This window comes from Tursiops truncatus, chromosome 15 (assembly GCF_011762595.2).
Source record: "Tursiops truncatus isolate mTurTru1 chromosome 15, mTurTru1.mat.Y, whole genome shotgun sequence".
Lineage (NCBI taxonomy): Eukaryota > Metazoa > Chordata > Mammalia > Artiodactyla > Delphinidae > Tursiops > Tursiops truncatus.
The window spans coordinates 18257905-18274749 of record NC_047048.1 but is presented as its reverse complement, the minus strand read 5'-3'; the positions used below and the strand labels follow the sequence as shown (position 1 = coordinate 18274749).

Below are 16845 nucleotides of genomic sequence, written 5' to 3'. Positions count from 1 at the left end.
TGTGCAGGAGGGCTAAGCTATGAGACTAATGATGAAAGACGGTCAGGGGTGACTGAAGGCAGATGGGGAGCTGTAGGCAGTGGGAAACATCTGTCTGTAGAGGAGTCAATGGTATTATGTTTTTCTGCAACTAAGCCAGCCATCTGGACCTAGAAAGGGAAACATCTGATTCCCCTGGAATCAGAGTAGCATATCTACCCAATTCAAGGCACACAGGTTTGAGGCTTATTGAGAACACATCCACACAGGTTGCCAAGTAAAGAGGAAGCCCGTTTCCCAAGGCAGCATATCAAGTGTGCACTGAGCTCCGGAATGGGACCAAAAATTCTGTAGACCAGGAAGAGTGAGTCCAGGCAGAAGATGAGATCCACAGTCATCTGGGGGCAGTGTCCTGCTTCCCTGGGATCTTTCAGCATAAGCAGAATCTTACTCTGCCAGGACTATTGTGAGAGGGTCTAGGGAGGAGCGTAAAAAGAGAACAGCAAGGGAATATTCATTCCCCCTGAAAACATCCTCCAGAAGTGGAGCTTCCTTAACATGCTGATACCATGACTGCGGTGTCACTGTGGATAGATGTGAGAGGAAGAAGTTTGTAGGCAATTGATCAGACATGCAGCAAAGGCTGTGACTTTTTTTTTTTTTTGCGGTACGCGGGCCTCTCACTGTCGTGGCCTCTCGTGTTGCGGAGCACAGGCTCCGGACACGCAGGCTCAGCGGCCATGGCTCACGGGCCCAGCCGCTCCGCGGCATGTGGGATCTTCCCGGACCGGGGCACGAACCCGCGTCCCCCGCATCGGCAGGCGGACTCTCAACCACTGCGCCACCAGGTAAACCCAAGGCTGTGACTTTGTATGTGCTCCTCCCCAGCCAGCCAGCAGCACAGCTCCGTGGACCTGGATTTTCCCAAGGCTCCCGCCCCTTGGTGCTAGAGCCTGGCCAGGACGCTGAGTCCAGCCCCTGAGAAGTCTGGCAAGATGTGCAGAGCCTCAGTGAAGGGGGTTGGGTCGTGAGCAAGAGGCAGCATCAGCTCTCAGCCTTTCCCACCTTCTCACCAGCTGGAGGTGAAGCGATGGAGGCCCACCTACCACCAGCTGAGACCTTACTTCACTGCCCTTGTCTTGCTGCATGGGTGCATGAAATGAGTAAAATGTGTAAAATGTGTAAAATGTAAATGTGCACATCCAGAGGGGTCATTCGTTTATTCACTGTCATTTATTAAGTACCTGTTGTATACAGTGCTCCATTAGAGACAGATACAGTACCTGGTGAATAAGACGAAGTCCTGCCATTGCAGAGTGCAGTTCCGGGTAGAAGGGCATCAGAAATCATGTGAACTGGTGAGTGAAGTAGATAGTTCCAAATCTTGACCAATGCCACACGGTGTGGACAAGAAGAGAAACCAGACAATGGCATAGACAGTAACTTGGAGCAGGCATGATTTTTGATAGAATGATCAGGGAAAGCCTGATGACTTCTGAGTGGTATGTTGATGTCACAAAAATCATAGCTGATGGACCAGACCAGCGTTACCCAATAGAATGTTACGTGATGATGGAATATACTAGAGCTGTACCTCCAGCACAGTAGCCATTGGCCATTTGTAGCTATTGTGCACTTGAGATGTGGCTATAGTCCCTGAGAAATTAAATCTTTAATTCAATTTAATTTTAATTAATTTAAATTTAAATAGTTCCATGTGGCTAGTGGCTTTCATAATAATCCAAAGCCAGACACTTAATATGAGACCTGAATGATGGGAAGAAGCCAGCTCTCTCCATCCTTCTTCCTAACTTTCTTTCCTCCTATCCTTCCTCCTTCCCTTCCTCCCTCCCTCTCCTCCTTCCTTCCTCTTTTCCTTTATTCTCCCTTCTCTTCTTTCCAACTGTGCTTTTTTCCCTCTTCTTTCCTTCATCTCTTCCATCATTGGGCAAATATTTATTGAGACCTATGTCTCAGTTCTAGGCACTAAGCGAGATGCTGGAGATTCAGCAGGATACAGAAGTGCCCAACTGTCTTCCTTCTTGGGAGCTTGTTTCCTTTAGGACAGACAGACAAGACACAAGAAAATGAACACATAAGCAAGATAATGTCAGATAACAAGAAGCCCTAGGAAGGGCACAAAAGAGGCTGGTGTGAAGGAGAGTGATTTAGATGGTGCCTGGGGAAGGGGATTGCCCTCTGAGTAGGTGATGTTTGAGCCAAGACTTGAATAATAAGAAGGAGCCAGTTGTGGGACGAGTAGAGGGGTGTGTGTGTGTGTGTGTGTGTGTGTGTGTGTGTGTGTGTGTGTGTGAAAAAGAGAAACCTCCATAGGAGATCAGTGTGCGTGAATATGTGATGATATAACATTAGAATCTTCAATCTTTGGGGCACAGTATGTGTGCCTGTTTATGTATATCTTTCTAGTTGTGCACTGATCTTCTTTCCTATTTGTCATTTCTCCATCTGTTATATGATCAGATGGATGGGTTTGAAAATCTGTTTAGTATTTCATGCGCTCCAAGCTGTGAAAGTCAGGTCTAAGTACAGGCACAGTAGGGTGCACTGATGAATTTATGATTGTGCTTTACATCATTGAAGCTAGAGATCTTGATTTGGGGGTGCACCCTTATGAAGGAAATATCTCAAGGACACACCTGGAAGGCTCTTACTTGGGCACTTTGTAGGAGAGGACGTCCTGCCATCCTGGCCAAATGTAGGGAAAAGGGGGGTTTCTGGGCTGCATTCTGTTGGCGAAGAGAACAAGTTTCCTTCAACACTAGAGTTGGTGCCTGGCCGTGTGACAAAATATTGTTCTTCCCAGCACCATTCACACCTGTCCTTCATATGCATGGATGCCTCCATCTTGACTGAGCTATTTAACAAGTTTCCATGGGCAGGCATGAGTCGACCTGAGCAGCCCTTCCACCAATAAAACATCCAGTGCTTTAGTATATATATATCGATCTAGCCAGTTAGATTCCTTGCATCACAAGGAAGAGACACGTACAAATTATTTACAAAAGCAAAGTTTGTTTTAAGGATGCATGTGAGATAAACATGAAATAACCTCATGGTCAGCACAGGTCCTAAGATGGCATTCTCTGTGAATGCACAGTGAGTAAACAGGATTCATATGTAATAGCAACAATAATTAACACTTGTACTCAGCAGTTAATTCCTTCCAGGCTCTGTGCTTAAGCCTTCATTCATTCTGGCTGCTGTAACAAAAACACCATAGACTGAGGGGCTTAAGCAGCAAACATTTATTTCTTACAGTTCTAAAAGCTGAGAATTCCAGGATCAAGATGCTGACAGATTCACTGCCTGGTGAGAACCTGCTTCCTGGCTCATAGAGGGCTATCCTTTCACTGTGTCCTCACACGGCAGAAGGTGGGAGGGAGCTTTCTGGGGTCTCTTTCATAAGGGCACTAATTCTATTCATGAGAGCTCCACCCTCAGGACCTAATCCCCTCTCAAAGGCCACACCCCCAATACCATCCCATTGGGTGTTAGGATTTAACATATGACTTGTGTGGAGGGGGGCACACACATTCATTCTACAGCAGCATCATAAGCACCGGCCCTTTCAACCTTCATAAAACATGCTCTGAGATAGGTCTTGCTTGTGATACCCATTGTATGAGGAAACTGAGGCTTAGGGCGGTTAAATAAGTTTCCCAAAGTCCATTAGAGTGAGGATGGCAGAGCCAGGATAGAGCCACACAGTAGGGCTGAGACATGCAAAGGGTGACAGAAGCAGACTCAGCAGGAGTAAGCAGGGCTTGGCCAGCCGCAGGATGCAGGTGAGAAGGAAGCAGGGCTGGCAGCACCCCCAAGGCAGTGATGAGCAGACGCACAGCTGGGAGTGCAGTGTGCGGCGGAGAGACCTGGAGCGGGGCCTTCCCGAGAGGAGCCCTCTCCTGTCACCGTCTGTTAAATCGTGAGCACAAGGTGCCCAGGCAGACAACGCTGGCGCCTCCAGAATCATCATTTAATTGTGGCACCTGCCCTTTGAAACGCCGAGCCCGAGGAAAGAAAATACAATAAAACAGCTACTAGAAGTTGGTGTGTGAGGTTCTGCAGTGGGGCACTCTGTGAATGTGTATGAATAAAGGATCAGAGAAGTATACTCTGGGTGGAATCCCCAGTCAGGGGCAGGTGAAGTGAGCCGTAATCTTGTGAATTCAAAATCAGGGAGCATCTTGTTTTCGAATCTCTGGAGTGAGATGGTCCAATAACAAGAGAGGAGGGATTGGAGGCAGAGTTGTGGGTAAGAAGGCACTGATGGAACTGAGGTTGTAAGTAGGCAAAGGTTTACATTTTAGAACCCTGCTTCCCAACCTGTGGGCTTGAGAATTATTGCAGGGACCTTCACATCCCTATAGATACCAAACACTGAGTATAAACTACATCAATAAAAATCTCATACACACACATACGCGCACACATGGCCACATTCAAAAATGTAGATTCAGTGGTGATGACTCAGTCACAAATTCATTTTAAGGGATTGTCAAATTCATAGTTGTTTTTTGTCCATATGTGTTTTCTAAATCAAACCATATGGGGCCTCCCTGGTGGCGCAGTGGTTGAGAGTCTGCCTGCCGATGCAGGGGACGCGGGTTCGTGTCCCGGTCCGGGAGAATCCCACGTGCCGCGGAGCGGCTGGGCCCGTGAGCCATGGCCGCTGAGCCTGCGCGTCTGGAGCCTGTGCTCCGCAACGGGAGAGGCCGCAGCAGTGAGAGGCCCGCGTACCGCAAAAACAAAAACAAAACAAAATCCATATGAACAAGTCAGCTTCTGTCATATGGTGGCCTCTTGATGCTGAAGCCCTGGGGGGGAACTGGGAAAAGCCAGGGGTGACAAGGAGAAATAAAAGCAAGCCTAGGATTTGTGCCATTTGAGGTATGGGCCCCATAAAGTGGCCAAGCTCTGCCTAGCACTGAAGCTTCCCAAGTGCTTGGGCAGCCTGGGATGGCGAGGAGAAAGAGATTTCTAGGAATTCACTGGAATCTATGCTAAACAGAAGCTGTTTGGTGCTCTCAGAGTGGGTCGTATCAACGCCCATTGGAGACGTGGGTTTCCATGAATCAGGGTCATCATTTACAGAGGGGTGTATATATTAGGCAACCAGTAATAGTTATTTAGATTCAGAGTTTAAGCAAGGCTGGTCTCCTTCACTCATTCAACAAATAAATTTGTTTGTACCTACTATGTGCTACGTTACACTAGCAGCAATAACAAGGGGGGACATTTACCAATACTTGCTCTGTGCCAGGATGCCTGATACCTTTTCTTCTGAATGAGGAGGAGATGCTATTATACCCATTTGACAGATGATGGAACTGAGGATAAAAGACATGAAATGAGTTGCTAAAGCCACTTGTGGTTCAGAGATGGAACCCCGAAGTCAAACGCTGAGCCACCCGCCTTTGTCAGGATGAGCACCCACTGACAAGCTTCTAAAGGAGGTGACTGTGGACTCTGGAATCAAGTCGACCCTCAGCCAGGAGTGATTCTCTACCTGAAACTCATGGGACTCCGTGAATCCTCAGAGACAGGATAGACCTCACAGACTATTTTTATTCTTTCAGGAGATGTGAACTTCTTCAGGGCACATCTTGCTCTTCATTTTATCTCCTAATGTACCTGGCACACGACAGTTGCCAAATTCATGAACAGATAAATGGTTTTCTCTCTTTTTCCTTCATAGATCCTAAAATATCTGTACCTGCCTGGCACAAACTTTAAAACCACAGAAGTGCCTGGGATCCGGGTTTGCTCTTTTCTGCCACAATGTGGTCATGTGTCGGGCTTCCCTGGTGGCGCAGTGGTTGAGAGTCCGCCTGCCGATGCAGGGGACGCGGGTTCGTGCCCCGGTCCGGGAAGATCCCACATGCCGCAGAGCGGCTGGGCCCGTGAGCCGTGGCCGCTGAGCCTGCGCGTCCGGAGCCTGTGCTCCGCAACGGGAGAAGCCACGACAGTGAGAGGCCCGCGTACTGAAAAAGAAAACCACAACACTGTGGTCATGTGTCATTCAAAACTGGAATGCTTTCCTCATTCTTCTCCAGTTATTCAAATTCTTTGTGTTTCTTCAAAGCCCAGCTCCTTCTGTTTGCCTTCTTCCTCCCCTTCCTCCCTCAGTCCTTTCCTTCCTCTTGTCTTCATTTCTCCTTCCTGTCGCTTCTAGGTGCCTTCATTCTTTGCTTCAGGTCTCTCCCTCCTTTCCTCTCCTCTGCCCTCACTTTTCTGTCACCTCCTTCTCCCTCTTGGTGGCAGGTGTGATTTTGTCTGAAAAGAGACCTCTGCCCACACCAGAGATGCCCCATCTGAAGCACAGACCACTTTACAAAAATGGGAAGTTCAGGTGTGTCCTTCAAAGGACTCGCAGTCTGTTGCAGGGCAGGTACCATGCCTGCTTTGGCATCGCTATATACCCGACATCACAAGCACCAGCAAACACTCGTTGGAATGAATGAGGGAGTTCATATTAACATAGCCCTTTCATGGTACAGGTCCGGAGAGGGAAAAGTCCTTGTCCTAAATGCATTTGGTAAGTTAGTTCTTAAGTCAGAGCTATAACTCAGGATCCCTTCTGTCTCACCTTCAGTTTGGTCCTTAGCCGTATGGCCCTGGCAAAGGCTGCTTTTCTTGGGTCTTTACATAAGAAATGTGGTTTCCAAAGGGTTTGACTTTTCATCTTCAGGGATTCCAGGATTCATAAACTTGGATTTGAAAAGCAGCATGAACTTTCCAAAAGAATGAGGCCGAAAAGTAGTCCTGAGCGGGGTTTATTGTCTCTTTGACTCAGTTTTCACATCTGTATAATGGGCTCAGTGAATTGTATGCTCCTTGTGCAGTTCAGCCAGAATAATATGTGAAATTGCCCGTCTCGATGCTTGGCGAGTAGCAGGCGCCCGATTGAATTTCTAAGTTTCTTTCCTCAGTGCAGAAGAAACAGCCTTACCTCATGCCCTGGCTCTAACCACCATTCTCTTGGGTTACAGTTTATCTGGAGGCCTCAGAAAATATTGCTCATTTATGCACCATTTATCCCACTGGAAAATGCATTTGGGAAAATGTGAGGTGCCCATATACCTCTGATTCAGGCAAGCTCAGCTGCTAACCCTTCCAGAGAGCATGGGCTCTTTACATCTAATACGGGTGACTGCCTTCTCCCTCGGCATTCGTGATGGTGTCCATTTGCTTCAATTGATGACGCCCCGGAGAGAGATGTCGCAAATTGAACGGTGGAGTTTGATCTGGCAAGAATTTCTGGGGCTTCTGGCCTGGGTTTCTGTAACTCCCAGGGGTGATTCAGTGACAGCCCACCTTTACAACACACATAATGAGGCTCAGTTTAAGATTCAGCTTTGCCATCTACCAGCAGAGTGACCTTGGGCCAGTCACGTAACCTTGTTGAGCCTCTGTCGTTTGGTTAAGCATTGCCAGGCAGTAACTAAGAGCTCTGGCTAAAGTTCACGACAGACCTGGGGTTGAATTTCAACGCTACCTCCTGTTACTTTGGACTAACAGATCAATTTCACTGAGCCTCAGTTTCCTGGCCTCCGAAGTGGTGAAGGTAGTAGTACCTTCTTAAGAAAGTTGTTTTAAAAATTCACGGCTAATGTATTGCGAGCCTACTATCTGTGAGGCAATCTTTTAGGCATTAACTCATATCATTGTCACAAAATCCCTATGCAATGGGTATTATCAGTATGACGCCTGTTTTCCAGATAATGCAACTTGGGTTAGTAATTTGCCCGGAGTCACAGAGCTAATAAGTGGATCCAAATTTGGTTCTCTGGAGGCTATGCTCTTAACCACCAGGCTGTAGAGCCCAGTGTCTGAACGTGCTTAGAGACATTGATCTGGTGTCAGAATTTGAACTCTCAACCACCAAACAGCACAGAGTGAGCACTGGATAAATGGCGTATGATAACTACTGTAGGATCGCTATTATTGTTGTTTCCTATGAAGCCCTGGATGCTGACCTGCATCCAGGTGGGGCTTGTGCTCCGCCCAGCTCCCCCACCAGCAGAGTGGAGGTGGTGGAGGGCGAGTGAGTTGGATCGTGTCTCATAAACATTTGGGGTTGTGAGAGCAGCTGTGTGATCTTGCAGGCTGATTCTCGCTTCAGGACTGTGTGTTGACGCTGATGTCACGGCTGCTCTGAGCACCCCAGATACTGTTAACGAGCCGTTCCAAGCCCAGATGCAGTGTTTTCTCACCATATGGTACACACTGCAGTGCAGGGTCCTTCAGATGAGGGATGGCTTGGAATTCAGAAACACTGAACCCCATGTGAGGGAAACCTACTTAGAGGAGCCCTCCAAGCTCCCCAATTCTCCTGACTGCTGGGGATCCTGTTTCCATTCGTATGTCATTCGTTCATTCATCTAATAACCACACATAGTTATGGGGCAGCTGCCACGCGGCAGGCACTGGGGATACAAAGGTGAATAAAACATTGCCCATGGCTTCCGGAAACTGAGCTTAGCCATGGAGGGGTGGGAACCAACCATATTATGACATTCTCCTAAGCTCTGTAATACCGGAAGTTATCAAAGACCCTGGAAATTCAAAGGAGTTAGTGAAAATCTTTGCTATGGAATTTAAAGATTTGCTTTGCACACCAGCATCTGAATGCTTTTCCTTATTCAGGAGAACTCCCCAGATAGGCAGAAGTTAGGTCCCACCTTCTACTCGTGAAGGTGAAGAGAATCTGACATTCCTTCACCCTACTTTCTGGCAGGTGGGCTGTGAACTCATGATATAAATGTCCACCTCCAACTGGGATCTCCCTTGAGTTCCAGACTCCTGTATCAGGATGATTACCAACTCCTTCACTTGAGTATTTCAGATTCCAAGTCCAAAATCAGACTTGGTATCTTCCCCTGAAACTAGCTTCTTTCTCAGTTGTCTCCACGTCAATAAACTGCGCTACTACTTACCCATTAGCTCAGGCCAACAATCTTGGAGTCTTCTATGATACTCTCTCTCTCTCTTGCACACACATCCCAACCATCCTAAAGGACTGTTGGCCCTACCTTTTAAAGGCATCCTAATTGTGAACACTGCTTCCCAGGTTGCCCTCTCCACCTGCATTCCTGCCACCCCCATCTCTAACCTGCTCTCCTGAAATGGCCTCTTAACAGGCTGCCTTCCTTCTGCTCTTGCCACATGCCTGTGTGTTCTCAGCAAAGCAGCCAGGAAAAAAAAAAATCTCTTAAAATGTAAATTTTATGTTGTCTTGTTTCATGTTCTTCAGTGGTTTCTCATCACACATGGAATAAAACCCAGTGTCTTCCCGTGGCCCCTAAGACCCCCTGTGGTCTTTCCCTCCCCACCCCTTGACCTTATTTTCTCACTTCCTTAGCTTTGCTCACTCCCCTGTGGCATGACTGGTCTCCTCCCCATTCCTCAAGCACATAGAGATGTGAGAACATGGGCAGTCAAAATGTCAGACCCAGTCGAGAAGAACTTCCCTAAAACCAGGAGAGAGAAGGAAACTTGGGATGAATCATTCCTGAGAAAGTAGAGGGAGACAACATCCAAAGCCCACTTTGGGAGAAGTTGGTCTTACACGTAGACTGCCCTCTCTAGTCTTTTAGGAACAGAGACACTAGGATAGATACAGAAATAGATGCTGGGTCGTGGGCCCAGGTGAGAAGACTGGTGAGGGGACAAGGCCTGAGAAATGACCAGATTAGGACAACAAAACCCATCACACCAAAGCCTCACCTTAGGACAGGAGATGAATGGTTTATTCATCCATTCGTTCAACAGGTATTTATTCAGCACCTGCTCGTTGCCAGAAACTGGTGGTAGGTGTTTGCTTGGCCAGTGAGCTTAGGAACCAAGGATATACTCACCCAGTGAGACTTCGAAAAAGTATCTTTAGGTTCTGAGTCTGTTTCCTTCTCTCTAAAAGTGAAATAGTAATGATACCCCGCTCTGTTGATTAGAATAGTCATGTATGTGATGCTATAAAGAACTCTCCTTTTATCAGATGTCGTAGTAACACTGGAAGCTCTGTCGGGGAACGGACCTTGTCTGTTCTGTTCATAGTATGTTGCCATTTATGGAAGTGAGCGTTTATGGAACAAATGAATGAATGAATGAATATAACTGATTCAGAATCATTTTTGGAAAGGGGGTACTGCTATTCCATTGATTTTGAGCAGTTACTGGATAGCTTCTTACCAGCAAAGAATCCTGTGTATCTCATGCAACAACAGTTGTATCTTGGCTTAATGAGATAGATGGTTTTACCATGTGTGCCCCCAACGCAGGAACTGTCCTCAAGTGCCTGGTGTAATCCATCTGTAACATGACGATCAAAGCCGTTTAGGCGCCTCCGCTCCCTCTACCTTCTCTATTGCCTTCTCTAGCCCCGCTCCTCTCATTGCCTTCTGCACCAAGCACTGAGCTGGTCACATAATTACTCCTATACACGCCGGCTTATAGGCTGGGTACCATTTATCTCAGATGCTTCAGATAAAAGACTCGAGATCAACACAGATCTTGACAGACTGTAACAATTAGCTGAAGTGAAGGAGATGCATTTGTCAACGTAAAGATCAACACTGAGGTCTAAGAAGTGACTGGCAGAGACTGGAGGAGAAGAAAAACCTAGCAGCTGCTCCTTGCTAAAGAAAAATACAGCAAATTAAAAGAAGCAAGATATATCTGAGGGGCAAAAGTCTGGAAGAGGCCATGTAAAAATATCTATCTTCAGCATTTTTTGCATCAACATTTATTTAATATTTTTATACTACGAAATGAGTTCTGTAATAAAAGAAGAGAATCTCTCTCTCCAACTGGAAGAAAAGTAGGATATCAGTATATTCTTTCAACTTCAGCTGAACTAGTAGCAGCTTCCCCATTGCTCACCAGCCTCCAGATCAGGAAGAACGGTTGATGACACTGGCTTGAATCAGAATATCCTTCTTTTCTAGATCAGTTCCTTAGTTCCCACGTTGTTCACCTTTTCCATTTGGTCAAACGGAAATATCTTCTCCTTACTCTTCTCTAAGAATTGCTGTGCCAATGCTCTTGTGCCTCTTAAAATTCTGGCATTCACTGGACAGTATTCTAAGTGGTTTACCTGCCTTATCGCGTTCAATCTTCATTACAATCCTGTAAGGGAGGGACTCTTTTTAACCCTATTTTTTAGATGAGAAAATGGAGATTCAGAGTGGGTTTAGGCACTTCATCGAGGTGACATAGGTCGTCAGAAGTCTTAAATCAGGCTCACGTGACTCCCGTAAAACTGTGGTCCTTAGCCCCGCCCCTCCAAACGTCACAATTAAACCTGATAAGAGCCAAACAGGCACACAAACATGAACACTTTCAAAATACTGGGGAGATAATATCAGTTCAAGATGAGCATGATTATTTATGGCCAGGGCTATTGCTTTGATCTGAAAACTCCTCACTGCCCAACCATTATACACGAACCACATCAACCTCCATGTGAATTTCTCTACATTAGGCAAGTGCCTGTTGCCTGATAGAAATGCTTGCCGAGAACGCTCAGAACCCAGAAGCAATTAACTATTGACAGAGCATGTGAATTAGAGATAAAAGAAGAATCCTTCCTTCTCCACACACGCAATAGTAAATACATTTAATTATGGTAGGGGAAGCTGAGGGATCTTCGTCTGTATTAAGTTTTATTAGCTGAGACACTTAAAAGCATGTCATCATAACAAAGAGGTCTTGTGTAATCCTAAATGTACCACTTTGGTGCAAGGCTCGGAAGTGAATGGACTTAATGGAGATGGATGGAGCACGTGGTGGCAGATGACCTGCTGTACCGACAGGTACAATGTAGTACATCAAACTACTTTAATCTCTTGAAGTTCCCAAGTAAGACAAGGCCACTCTGAAGGCAAACGTGGATGGAGGGGTGGGTTTGGAGAAGCAACCTTGGGAAGGAAACCAAGAGATATGCCTCCTGCTGTGGGATCTATCACTGGGTCACTGGGCAACCTTGGGAGCCAAGAAAGAAGAAATTCCATGTATAAAACTAATTCTATGCTAGATGCTGTCACACTATATGTCATTCGTTTCATCCTCAACTGAACTTGAAGCAAGTTTTAGGATTTTTACAGATGAGGATAATAAGGCTCAGGGATGTGATTCAAATTGCTGAGGTCACAAAGCCTGTCTGATTCCCTGTCTCTGGGCTTCAGTTTCCTCATTTGCATAAAGATGCCTTTGGATTAGGTTAGGGGTCAAGAAATGTTTTCTTCAAGGGCCAGATAGGAAATGTGTTCAGCTTTGCATGTCATACAGTCTCTGTTGCAACTACTCCACTCTGCTGATGTAGATGCAAAAAGCCACAGAAAGGAATGTGTGGCCGTGTTCCAATAAAAGTTTATTTATAAGCATTGAAATTTGAATTACATATAATCTTCATGCATCACAAAATTTTAGTCTTATTATTTTGTTTTTTTCCCCATCCTTTAAAGATGAAAAATCATTCTTAGCTGTGGGCCATACAATGACAGGAGGCAGGCAGTAGTTTGCCAACCCCTGGACTAGATCATCTTTGAGGTCTTGTTGAGCTCAAACGCTCTCTCAAAGATACTACAACAATCATATCCCTGATTTATTAAGATCTTACACATGCCAGATTCTGTGCTAAATACTTTAAAAGCATTATCTCCCTTAATCTTTTTACAACTGTGTGAAGTAGGTGCTATCATTGTCTTCATTTCAGAGATTATAAAACTAATACATAGAGAAATTAAGAGTCGATCTAGGTTAAACATAACTAGTAAAAGATAGAGCAGAAATTTAAATGGAGGTGCATAAGATTCCCATGAATGAATTGCACAAGCTTTATGCTGCTTTTTCTGATAATACTGTAATCAGAACTATAGAGGGATATATAGTCCAAAAAGAACTCCCAAGTATACATGAATTTTATTGGGTAGCTCCCCACTGGGCTATTTATATCATACATTTCGTGCAACAAGTTCAGTTATTTCTGGACAGGAATAATCACTCTTTTGTTTTCCTCCGTCTTCCAGAAATGTGATGCCTAAGACTTTGGATGGGCAGTTAACCATGGAGAAGACACCAAGTTACTTTGTGACAAATGAGGCCCCCAAGCGCATCCACTCCATGGCCAAGGACATCAAACTCATCGTGGTGGTGAGAAACCCCGTGACCAGGGCCATCTCCGATTACACCCAGACACTGTCAAAGAAACCCGAGATCCCCACCTTCGAGGTGCTGGCCTTCAAAAATCGGACCCTAGGGCTGATCGATGCCTCCTGGAGTGCCATTCGAATAGGGATCTATGCTCTGCATCTGGAAAACTGGCTCCAGTATTTCCCCCTCTCTCAGATCCTCTTCGTCAGCGGTGAGCGACTCATAGTGGACCCCGCCGGGGAAATGGCCAAAGTACAGGATTTTCTAGGCCTCAAGCGCGTTGTGACTGAGAAGCATTTCTATTTCAACAAAACCAAGGGGTTCCCTTGCCTAAAGAAGCCAGAAGACAGCAGCGCCCCCAGGTGCCTAGGCAAGAGCAAAGGTCGGACTCATCCCCGCATCGACCCCGATGTGATCCACAGACTGCGGAAATTCTACAAACCCTTCAACATGATGTTTTACCAAATGACTGGTCAAAATTTCCAGTGGGAACAGGAAGAGGGTGACAAATGAGGCTAGAGATGTGGAGGGAAGGCTGGTGAATAGCTAGGGAGGCTCCTTACCTGAGTCCTGAATCCCCCAGGGTCTGCAGCCTCAGGCTTGCTGGGGTGCCAAGTAGATCTCCTCCTTTGTCCAATCAGGATTGCTTCCAACGCTGTTGACTTAGGCAAAGGGATGGATCCCATGGCATACTCATGAGGGTACCAGGCCTGCCTGGGTAGCAGCATCTGGTTGACCAGATGGCCACCAGAATCCACTGCTAATTCTTGTCTTCTGCTCGTTAATCAAGTCTGAAGACAGGACACGTAAATAGTTGTCAAGGTCAGAGACAGTGGCATGAATGTTTGTTTAAATGACAAAAAAGAAAGGAAGGTCAACTTTTGGCCGGAGTCTCTCACTTTAATCTGGGAAGCCCGAGTTCTAGCCCCATATCTGGCAAAGGCCCCTGCTCTAGCAACCTCTGCTTTGGCATCTTGCCAGAATACTAATTGTGGCCAATTGCTCCAGGACTCCTAGGGAGCAAGGTCCTCCCTCTTAAAGTGTCTCTAACCTTCTCCTTAAAGGTCTCGTGCCACAACCTTTGACTTACTCCCTCCTCACCTTATGAAGGCAGAGGCATGCATGTTTCTCACCAAAAAACGCTGACACCCCTGGAAGCCTTTCTAGGAGCCCCCGAAGCGGGGTTGAGTCTCTCTCTTTGTGAGTATCCTGGGCGGCGGAGAAGCTTAGCCTGTGCCTCCTTAGAATCAGAATCACAGGGCGGCTCTCAGAGCAGGGGGGTTGCAGCAGAGCTCAGAGCCCTGAGGTTGGGAAAGATGAATGCCATCTCTGGGAGTGAAAAAAAGGAAGCCAGTCATTTCGGTGGGAGGTCTCCATCCCTGAAGACCCTCAGCCGCATGGTTCTGACACATGCTATCAGGATGGGCTCTGTCCCTTAGGGTCCCCAGAGGGGCGAGGACCAGAGAGCTGGCATGTCTTTTGTCGTGAATAACCTTTAGCAGCACAACCCACAGGGGATCGGTCACCATCCTTCTCTTTGTCCCACCGTCTCCCCTACATGGTCATCTCGTGCTTCCTTTGCTTAATTCAGAGATGGTACACATTGGGGCGGTGACAAGAGGGCTGACTCCATTTATCAGATCCAGTGTCTGGGGGTGGGGGAGGGTAAGGGCTGTCTGCGGACGCCCCCATCAGGGGCTGCTGCATAAAATGTCCCTTCCCATTAGTTTGATTCCATTAAAATGCAACATTTGACATAAAGCGCTCTTCACGGATCTCCAAAACCAGGAACTGTTCTAGCAAAACTAGAAATATGTATGAGTTGGGGGGCAGTGAAATCTGTTCGGCTGTTATTAAACTGTCATTTCTCCCGCTAACTGAAAACTGTGTTGTTATAAAGCTTAATGCAATCTGATTAATGGGTTTTGATGGTGTGTTTGTGTTGGTCACCTCCATTCCCACCTCTACCCCTACCCTCGAATTCTGGGAGTATCCCTTCTCTGGGATAGCCGGAAAGATCCAGATTAGAGAATCTTTCAGGGAATTCTGTCTGCAGGTCAGGATGATTCTTGAAATAGCACAAAGGAAGCAACTGCTGTAAGGGGTGCGGTACCCTCCTGTCTTAACCCATCCTGGCAAAGAATGGACTGACGTGCCAGATTCAGAAACAAGTAAATTTTTTCCAGATAAGAAAGTGGTTATTGAGCTGAAGGCGACATACATGCCTTTACTACCAAAGTAAAAGACGATAAATATAAAAATACGTACACACGTACCCATCTACACCTACTGGAAAAAAGAACGCCTGCTTAATCAGAAGAGTGTACTGTGGGCTAGCTGGTCTGGGGCCTTGTTTTATAAGCAAAGCAAGGAGTGGATCTAGTTAGTTACACACCAGAGGCAGATGTGTGGTGTTTTCAAGCTACAGCTTCCTAAGCTCCACTGCAGCCTTTTTTTTTTTTTTTTTTTTTGCGGTACACGGGCCTCTCACTGTTGTGGCCTCTCCCGTTGCGGAGCACAGGCTCCGGACGCGCAGGCTCAGCGGCCATGGCTCACGGGCCTAGCCGCTCCGCGGCCTGTCGGATCTTCGCGGACCGGGGCACGAACCCGTGTCCTCTGCGTCGACAGGCGGACGCTCAACCACTGCGCCACCAGGGAAGCCCCACTGCAGCCTTTTTAAAGGATCAGAATTTCTAGGGTAGGGCCCAGACGTCTATCCTTTCAAAAGATTCCATCTTATGGAAGGTGGGATTGAGAATGAGGCAAGTCTCACCTGTGTATTTCTTTGTCCCCTCATCCTCCTTCCTCCCCTCCTTTTATGCTTTTGTGGGGATTACTTCCGAGAGACATGGCCCCTAGGGTTCATGGCTTCCTTGAAGGAATAGGTCTCTTTGGGAGTACAGTGACAACGAGGTAAGGGATGATCTTATAACTTAGGAGGTCAAAGGAGCTGCTGCTGGTAGGAAAGCTTTAAAGATGTTTTTCCACCAACGAAGGATGAGCATTACTCTAGCCTACCAGCATCTCTTCTGTGGTGGGTGGACACCTATTAGCTCAGCCCCTCAATCACACCTGCTGTCCATGTGCCACCTCCCTGGCTCTCTGCCTGTCCCCATAAACCCAGAACATCAAGACCTTAAGTGCTGCTTAAAAAGAAACCTAGTAAGTATGCATCCTCACATAAAGAGGACAAGCGAATCCATTTTTAAAATGGTTAGCCCATGGTTAAGAAGCCATTTTGACCTGGGAAATCAAAGTGGGGAAACCTCCTTAAAGAATTTATCCACTCTTGCATAGAACAGTAGGCTAAAGTTCTCTGGAGAAATAGGGCAGAGGCCTAAGCCTTGAGATCTGGAGGATTTGTATTTTAAGCATCTGTCTGGCGATATGGTTGAAAGCTCATGGCTCTGAAAAGAAATGCCAAGTTGACATGTTTAGGTTCTCTTTTCGGCAGTGTCTCCTCTAGCTTGATCCTTGTGACTTGGAGCGAGTCACTAAGCCACATCCCCTTCTTCCGTGGGGAAACTTGACAAAGGAATTCATTCCTATCCAGAAAAAGCTAAGTCAACCTACTAAAATAGAATCAGGTTAATGATACTTCCGCCCTGTTTAAACACGAGCACGGCAACTCACGGGAGACTGAATTTTGTATTTGATTTCAATTAGCAAAACATAAATTATATTTAATGTTCTATT

The 16845-nt window shown here is 46.5% G+C and overlaps 1 protein-coding gene across 2 annotated transcripts in view; it reads left to right on the top strand.

Annotated features, from left to right (window-relative positions):
* Positions 1–13145, top strand: part of HS3ST4 (heparan sulfate-glucosamine 3-sulfotransferase 4) — a 743578-nt gene extending 730433 nt beyond the window's left edge. For both annotated transcript variants that reach the window (XM_073792188.1, XM_073792189.1), the window contains one exon: positions 13026–13145. The gene's annotated coding sequence lies outside the window, so the exon portion shown is untranslated. The remainder of the gene's footprint in view (positions 1–13025) is intronic.
* The last annotated feature ends 3700 nt before the right edge of the window (positions 13146–16845 follow it).